Consider the following 8,739-nt stretch of genomic DNA (forward strand, 5'->3'; position numbering starts at 1 on the left):
AAGAGGCGGCGTGGCCGGCTTGTCTGCTGCGGTTCCCTCGCCTCCCGGGCGGATGGGACCTCGTCCCGGGCTGGAGATCAGAGTGCGAGGTAGCTCAGAAAGGTCCGTAAGGCGGACCCGGGGCTGGGAGGTGGAGAAGCGAGACTAGGTCAGAAAGGACCTGCTCGGCACGCAGAGCCACTCCACCTGCTGCCACACTGACACTTCCTCTGAGCCTCTCCTTCTGGGGCAGGCACTTTGTATTTCCAAAATCCTCCGCGGAAGGGGAGGCTGTCATTGTCTCCGCGGAGGGAATATTCTGCCGAAAGACGAGAAAGAGGGTCCTCCTTTTCCTTGCATCCTTCGAGGGCTGAGTACTAGGGCTGGGAAGTGGAAATAATGTTTCCAGCGGCCTGAGCTGCTTGGCTCGGCTTTGCGTGAGCGTGCCCAGATGAATCTTGTTTGACAAGTCAGGCTGTGTCCCAAAGAGGGAGGGACGTACCTTAGAAGCTACTTTGAAGGAGCCCTCCTCCTCGGCAGGCCGGGCGACCTCACAGTAATTCTGTGAAGCATGTAATCATGTTTTAAAATATTTCTTTAAAAGTAGCAATTTATTGGAGCGTTTCCTTCATTGGCGATGTAACTATGTTGTGAGAACTGCCTACTTTTGAGATGGCGGTCTTTGACTTTACTCTTAGAAAACAGGAAATTAGCACCTCGGGATGGGGCAAGGTGATGGCAGATTAATGTATAAATGCTCAGTTAGTGTGAAAATAAAGTACATGTTGAAGAGTGAGCAGCTTCTGGAATGTCGTATATTCAAATGCAGTATAGTGTTTCTGCTTGTGTCAAAGGTAGCTAAAAATGTAGCGAGTTGTTTCTTTCATTCAAAGTGAATCCTTCGCCTTTATTAGAACAAGTATGCTGCTACTTACACTTGGGGCATGTTGTTAGAAGTTCCTGAAACGAAATCCCTTGACTTTTCCTCCTTTTTTGGAATTGGGGAAATGTAATCGTTGCCTGGGAGCTGTGATTTTAGTGCTGCTCCCAGCTATGTCACAGACTTATTTGTTGGGTGACCTTGGATAAGTTATTTAACTATAATTTGTACTTCTTTAAAAAGGGAATATTGCAGTGCACATGTAATCAATAATGTAATAACTGTAGTGGGTTTTAAAGCTCTGAAACACTCAATAGATGTAAAATGTAGCTAAAACAAACATTACACTAGGTACAGTGGGGCGTGCCAACAACCCTGGAGGCCAAGGCAGGAGGATCCCAAGTTCAAGGCTAGCTTGGGCACCTTAGCAAGACCCTGACTCAAAATAAAAAGTAAAAAGGACTGGGAGTGTAGCTCAGTGGTAGCATGCTTAGGTACCTGGTTCAATACTCCCCCCCCCAAAAAAAAGCATTAAGAGTAACTCAAATGGAAAGCTGCCATCTTGACTTTTAGGCTAGGACTGAAAAGATCAGGTTTTATTTTTTCCCCTCAGAAATCAGTTTTAGCATTTATATTTACATAAACCACAATGTGGTTAAAAACTAAATTCAGTTACAAGCGCAAACAGTAAGATTTATTTTTAAGCTGGGTCTGGTGGCGCACCCCTGCAATCTGAACAGACAAGGCTGAGGCAGGAGGATTGTTGAGAGTTCCAGGCCAGCCTGGGCTACATACATGGTGTGAGACCCTGCCTCATATGTGATGCTGGAGATTGAACCCAAGGCTTGAACTACTAAACTACACCCCTATCCCTGAAAGGTTCCTTTTCTTCCTTTCCTTTTTTCTTTCCTCTTTTTCTATGGAGGATTGAACCTAGGGCCCTCTCACTGAACTACATTCCTAGGTTTTTTTTTTTTTTTTTTTTTTTTGAGACAAGGTCTCCCTAAGTTACCTAGGTTGGACTTGAGTTTGTAGTCCTCCTGACTCAGCCTCCTACAGTGCTGGATTCACAGCTGTGTGCCAGAAAACTTCTGAGATACAATGGACCCTCAAGTTACAACTGCCCTGACATATGAGCAACTTTGGTTAGTGAGGTTAATGGAAGATTCATCTGTTTCTTGTTATCTATAGTTGTGTACCTAGGTAAAGGCCCAGATCTCAGCTGTACTGATTTAGTTACCAGCCCTCGGGAACTGATCGAGTTGTAAGTCACGGATCACTGTATTCTCATGGCGTACCTCATTTGGATCTGATAGTCCTAGTTTGCATCAATCAAAAAGGTCACTTGCAGGACATGGTGGCACACACCTGTGATCCCAGCATTCTGGAGGCTGAGGCAGGAAAATTGCTGGGAATTCAGGCTACCCTGAGCTACATAGTGAGTTCAAGATCAGCCTGAACTATACAGGGAGACCCTTCTCGAAAAACAAGCAAGCCAAACAACAACCATGACAAAAACCTAGGTCAGTCACCTGGAAGTATTCATAGTAGTGTTCTCTTTTAGCAAGACCCTGTTCACTGAAGAGTAAAACTAATAGCTTTTCAAAACCACATCAAGAAATTCTTTCAAAGAAGAGAAATCTGAACTATGTAAATTGCCTTTACCTGCACAATTTGAGCACTTTAAAATTTTTTGGTAAAATTTCATTTTCATGGGGTAGTATTTTATAGATAAGCTGGCATTATGTGGCCAACACCTAAATCTAATAAGCATTGTAATTTCCAAAAATGAGATCGTAATTGTCATTTCTGGGTATAAGTGACTATTTTTATGACCTGATTTTAAAATAGCGAATTATTTATAAAACTAAAATTTGGAGGGTTAGTGTCGCGAACCGGCGACGCAGAGCACTGTCCCGCAGTGCCTCAAACCTGAAAGAGCAGCGGGGTGGAGATGGGGCAGAGAGAAAGGAAGGACGCCAAGACAAGAGTCTGATCAAGGCGACGTTTATTGCCGGCAAGCACCGGCCTTTTAAAGAGAAAGGCCGAACTATTATGGGCTAGGATCACCATAGTAACCTCAACACCCGCTCCACGGGAACGAGAGTTCACACGGGCCTCAACACCTGGTCCACGCGGCCCGGGACGCTCGCACTCTGCACAGCGGTCCCAGCGAGCAGGGTCAAAACAAGTTTAACACGTGCAGTCCTTAAAAAGGAACAAATGTTGTCTTTCAAAAAGCCAGTGGGCCATGGCTGGCTTCCCACAGGTTAGTAGTCTTTTTTGGTTATATTGACTTTTTTTTGGTCCTGGGGATCAAACTCGGGTTCTTGCACTTGGGAGACAGGCAGCGGCACCTCTGAGTTACATCCCCAGCCCTGGTTATATTGACTTTTTTTTTTTGGTTTGGTTTTCATTATTTTCTTCAAGGCATGTAGTTTTACAATAGTTAGCTCACTTAGAAGCTCTAATGTGGATGAAATTTAGATTCAGCTGAAGTGTATGTGTGTAAAAGGGTCTTTCCCAAGGGTCCTGTGGGAGTGGAGCAAAGTGGTCTGCCGGCTCCCCCGCGAGTCTCGCCTTGGCCCTTTTGGCTCGTTTGGGGTTTGGGGGTCGGGCTGCAGGGTACAGTACCTGCCAGTGGCAGCGAACCAACTGCATGTCTGCCGAGGGCTGGTTGTTACTTCTGAAAGTTCTGAAAGTCTTGCCAACACTGGTGTGTGCAGCACCGCAGCCCAGTAAACCTGTCACAGGTTTTTCTCTTTGTGAGGAAAATGAAGCACTACCAGATCTAAAGAAGTGCTTCAATCAAGATTCTGATTCCACCAGAATAGGTGGTGCAGGCCTGAATCCCAGCACCTGGGGGCTGAGGCAGGAAGATCCTGAGTTTGAGCCCAGCTTGGCAATTTACCAAGACCTTATCTCAAAAAAATAAAAATGGGCTGAGCATGTAGCTCAGTGCAAAGGCCCTGGGTTCAATCCCTACTTTGTAAATTAAAGAGAAAAAGGTACTTCTTCCGCCTTTGGTCACAGTACCAGAATTCCCCCCAGCATTTTGCCATGAGTCCCACTGTGCACCCCTGTGGGGAAGATGAATGTCCTTTTACAATTGAAGTTCAGAATGGGGTTCCTTGTGTAAGATGTAGTTTTGTGAATTTATTTGGCTGTACAGAAAATAATTTGAGCATTAACACTGACACTAGCCGGGTGTGGTGGCACAAACCTGTAGTCCCAGCACTCTGAGGCTGAGGCAGGCGGATCACCTCAAATTTGAAGCCAGCCTGGGCTATATAGTTCAAGGCCAGCTTGACCTGCATGCAGAGCTAGACCCCATCTCCAAAAAAAAAAAAAAAAAACCAGACAACATTCATTTCAACAAAGCCTTGCATGGCTCCGATCAGACAGCTAAGACTGTGCCTGGGTGATGTGGGGTGCTCAGAGATTTGGGAGACCGACCATACTTACTGCCCACCCTACCCTAGAATTTAGAACCACTTGCCTTGTGCCATGTCCGTAGCATAGCTTGTTACCCTGAAAGAAAAGAGCAGTCGTGTGAAGGTGAAGGCCCGGAAGGTGCTGGCCAGTGCTCTGCTTTTCTGCAGCACTCTTCCTACAGACTTGTGCATGGCCCCACTCAGACCCCTGCCTGCCTGCTGTGTCCTCAGAAGGTCCTCTGAGGGCCTCCAGGCTGGATCACAGTGCCCACTACATGTCCTCTTGGCGCCCCGTACTTTGTCTTCCCAGCATGTCCCGCAGTTTATACTTCTCTGGGGTAACTTGGCTTGTCAGTAAGCCGAGCACCTTTAGACTAGGTATGGAGTCTTTTTTCTGCCCTCTGACTTTGTAGGGCCCACTGCAGCATTCAGTGGAGTCGGGACTTCACCTTCTGTGAATGAGTGAATAAACTGTGTCCTCTATACTGTACTTTAAAAAGATCTTTAAGAAGCTGAAAAACCATTCAATTTGGGCCCAGAAGTAACTTGGACATTTTTTTGTAGCATATATCTTTTTGGAAGGGGTTGTTTGGGGTTTGTTTTTTGTTTTTTTGAGTCAGTCTTGCTATGTAGTTCAGGTTGGTCTTGAATTTAAGTTCCCCAGGCAACTCACCATGATCCTATTGCCTCAGCCTCCTAAGTGCTGAGATTACAAGCATGTGCCACCACACCCAGCTGTAGGTTTTTTTACTTTTACTTTTTTTTTTGGAGATAGGGTCTTGCTGTGTAGCCCAGACTGGCCTCAAAGTCACGATGATCCTTCTGCCTCAGCCTCCTGAGTGCTGGGATTACAGGCCTGCACCACCACCCCTGGCATGTAGCACACATCTTTTTGAAAACATTAAAAAATACTGTTAATAGGTAACAAATAGAGCTTTCTCAAAATTGGGAAATTGGGGGCCTAGGGATTTAGCTCATTGGTTCTGGCGCCCACTTGCCAAGTACAAGGACCCAAGTTCCATCCCCAGTATCAAGAAAAAAAAATTGGGAAATTGTATAGCAAGAGTCACTTGAAGTGCTGGGCGTGGTGGCTCCTGTAATCCCAGCACTCAGGGAGGCTGAGGCAGGAGGATCTCTGTGAGTTCGAGACCGGCCTGACCTACATAGTTCCAAGTCAGTCTCAACTACATAATGAGACCCTGTCTTAAAAAACCAAAAAAAAAAAAAAAAAAAAAAAATACTGAAGTAATGGAAAATAACCAAATGGCACAGATTACTTTTGATCTACTTTTGTCAGACAAATATTTATTACCTGCAAGATTCATGTCTTGATGAACATTTGAACCTGTAGTGAGAATTATTTAACATTCAAACCAAAGAACCTCTCTCTGCCCCATTTAAGATTCTAGACTACGATGTGCTGCTTAGATGTTACTGAGCCGATCCCACAGTAAGTGGAGAGTGTGCTTTTTTTTTATTCTTGAGATGGGGCCTTACCATGTTGCCCAGTCTGGTCTCAAACTCCTGATCTCCAGCTCTGGAAGTGCTGGGATCATGTGAGATAGGTGTGTGCCTGACTGGTGGCAAGTGTGGTAAGTGGTTCTGAGGACTTTTCAACGCCAAGAGTTGTGTGATTCTCTGCGCACTGTGTCTCATCTTTCTACTGGGGGTCTTGAGTTCATTGCCCACTTTATTTATGAGTTTGAATTGGGTGGGTACCTGGGAGAGCAGTAGAAGGCACCGATTTCCAGCAGTGCTGGCTGGAGCCCAGCACTCTCCCACTGAGCTGCATGTCTGGCCTTTTTAGGTGTTATTTTGAGACAGGGTCTTCCTGGACTGGCCCATGCCGGCCGTGGAGGCTCCCACAGCTGAGACCATAGCCATCGGGCTTGGCTGCCCCCGTGGTCTCCATGGTGGAAAAGCTCCATACCTAAAACCATGCTGAGATGAAGTTGGAGCCTGAAGAAGACTCATTTGATAGTGTCTAGGGTATTTTTAAAGCCATGTTAGAGGAAAGTTGACTTGGTAAGAGAATGAGCATTCTCAGGGGAAATGTTCTCTCATTGTCAAAAACTGCAGGACCATCTGTTGGTGACATGGGAGGGTGAACTAGATGATTTTTTTTTTTTTTGAGGTGGGAGGCTGGGGATTGAATCCAGAGCCTTTGCACTGAGCTATATCCTCGGGCCTCTTTCACTTTTTTTTTTTTTTGACTGAGACAGGGCCTCAGTATGTTGCTAGACTGGGCTTGCAGTTATGATCATCCTGCTTCAGCTTCCAGAGTACTGAGATTACAGGAGTGTACCACCATGCTTAGCCTAGATGCTTTTTGAAGGTTTTTCCACAGACTAGTTTTAGATGCAGGACTGCTTCAGAGAAGGTCATGTTCACACCGTCCTTCCCATTAGTAATTTTCACACCTCTCTGATCCTCATTTATAATTTAGAGGCCTAGAAGTCTAAAACTTTATGTTAAACTGATGTTGAGAAATCTTAATGCAGTAGGGCACATATGGGATTGCTGAATGACTGGAACCTGTTTCTTCTCCATTAAGAGCTAACTTACTGACTCGTGAAATATTGATAAGATTTATTTGTTTGACTTTGGATTCTTATACCCGAAGGGGACAGCATCTTCATGATCACCTTAAGTGATACTTCTTTGGTTTTTTGGCTGTACTGGGGAGTGAACCCAGGGAATGCTGAGCTACATCCCATCCCTTTTTATTTTACTTTGAGACAGAATCTTGGTAAACTGTCCAGACTGGCCATGAACTTGTGACCCTCTTGCCTCAGCCTCCTGACCTCTTGCCTTGGCCTCCTGTGTAGTTGGGATTATAGGTGTGCACAGCCATGCTGGGCAGGAAGGACTTTGATTCTCCACTCTCCTTCTCTTGCCCTTGCAGAGGTCAGAGGTGAGGTGTTGAGAGGCTCCATGGGTGGATGTGAGCGTTGTAAGATGCACACAGAAAGCAGTCCTTTGTGTGTGTGGGGTGGGGTTGTTTTGTTTGAGACAGGGTCTTGATGTGTAGTTTAGGTGGGTCTTGAACTTGTGGTATTCCTTCTTTAGCCTCCCAGATGCTGAGAGTACAGGTGTGTACCACCACACCCTGCTGGAGGAAAATTCTTTTGATGATGGGAGAGATTGCAACTTGTTCATTTACTCAGGGGAGGCTGGCATTGAATCCAAGGCTGCTGACTAGGCCTCCCGTGCAGTTTTTCTGTCAAAAATGAAATACTTGTACTGTATTTTGAGGCAGTAGGATCTGGCTGATGGGTTGCTGATGTCCTTCCAGAGTGGGGGTTGGTAGAAGAGAGGTGACAACATGTACTGTCCCTTCAGATGTGGAGAAGAAGTAGACTTCCCTGGAGGTTCTGAGGAGGGATAGGGCAGGATTGCTGAGTCCTCACAGGGTGGGAGTGACAACGCAGCTTTCTGGGCCCTCCCTCTCCCCCTCTCCTTCCCTTTTGAGTAAGGGGCTCACTATGTAATGTGGTCTGGCCTTGAACTTCTCTGCAGCCCAACTGGCCTCAAACTCTTGACCCTCCTGCCCACCCTGCTGCCTTTCATTGGTGAGGATGGTGATTTCACAATTTATAAAGCATTGGTATAGCTTGTGTAGTTGCGTTTTACAGGGTTGGGTCAGGCAGTCACTGCTTTTCTTACGTTACAGAAATAGACTCTCGGCACCCCAGAGTTGTGACTGCGTCCAGTGCTGATGCTCCCTCTTACCCTGAGGCTGCCATCCCTGTGCTGGTTTTTTTGTTTGTTTTGGAACCAGGATCAAACTCAGGATCTTGCACTTGCGAGGCAGGCGGTGGAACCACTGAGCTAAATTCCTGGCCCCCAGTGCTGGTTTTTAAGTTAGCCTCTTTTTGGCACTGGAGATTGAACCCATGACTTGTTCAGAGCTACACCCCCAACTCTCTGTTTTCATTTTATATTTTCAGACAGGGTCTTGCTTGGTCACTGAGTTGGTCTGACTTAGTGACTGGGCTCAAACTTGTGATTCTACTGCTGCAGCTTCCTAGAGTGTGCCTTCCTGCTAGCTCTAAGAATTTTAAATAGACCGGCTTTCATTTGGAGACTTCTTAGGGTTAGAATCTTCCTGCAATGCATATTTTGCCTTTTGTAGGGTGCTCTCAGTCCTTGATCATGTTGGTTAACCTCTGGAGCCTGAGGTTAGATTTTTTTCCCTCCTCCTTTACTTCCTCCTCCCTCTTCCCTTCTCTCTCTTCCTCCTCCTCTATTTCTTTCTTCCTTTTCTTCTTCCTCCTCCTTTTCCCCTTCCTCTTCCTCTTCTCATAGTGATGAGAGCATCTGTTCTGTTTTTTATCTCACTTTTTTTCTTTGGCGATATAGGGGATTGAACCCAGGGGCTTATGCATGTTAGAAGAGCAGTCCACTGCTGGTCTGCACCTGCAGCCTTTTTTTTTTTTTTTTTTT

General features: G+C 45.9%; 1 protein-coding gene across 11 annotated transcripts in view; it reads left to right on the plus strand.

The window, feature by feature from the left end:
- Positions 1-8,739, plus strand: part of Wdr20 (WD repeat domain 20) — a 55,046-nt gene that overhangs the window by 509 nt on the left and 45,798 nt on the right. The gene's annotated exons all lie outside the window — the stretch shown is intronic.

The sequence above is a fragment of the Fukomys damarensis genome, unplaced genomic scaffold, assembly GCF_012274545.1.
Source record: "Fukomys damarensis isolate Sample0158 unplaced genomic scaffold, DMR_v1.0_HiC HiC_scaffold_21, whole genome shotgun sequence".
Lineage (NCBI taxonomy): Eukaryota > Metazoa > Chordata > Mammalia > Rodentia > Bathyergidae > Fukomys > Fukomys damarensis.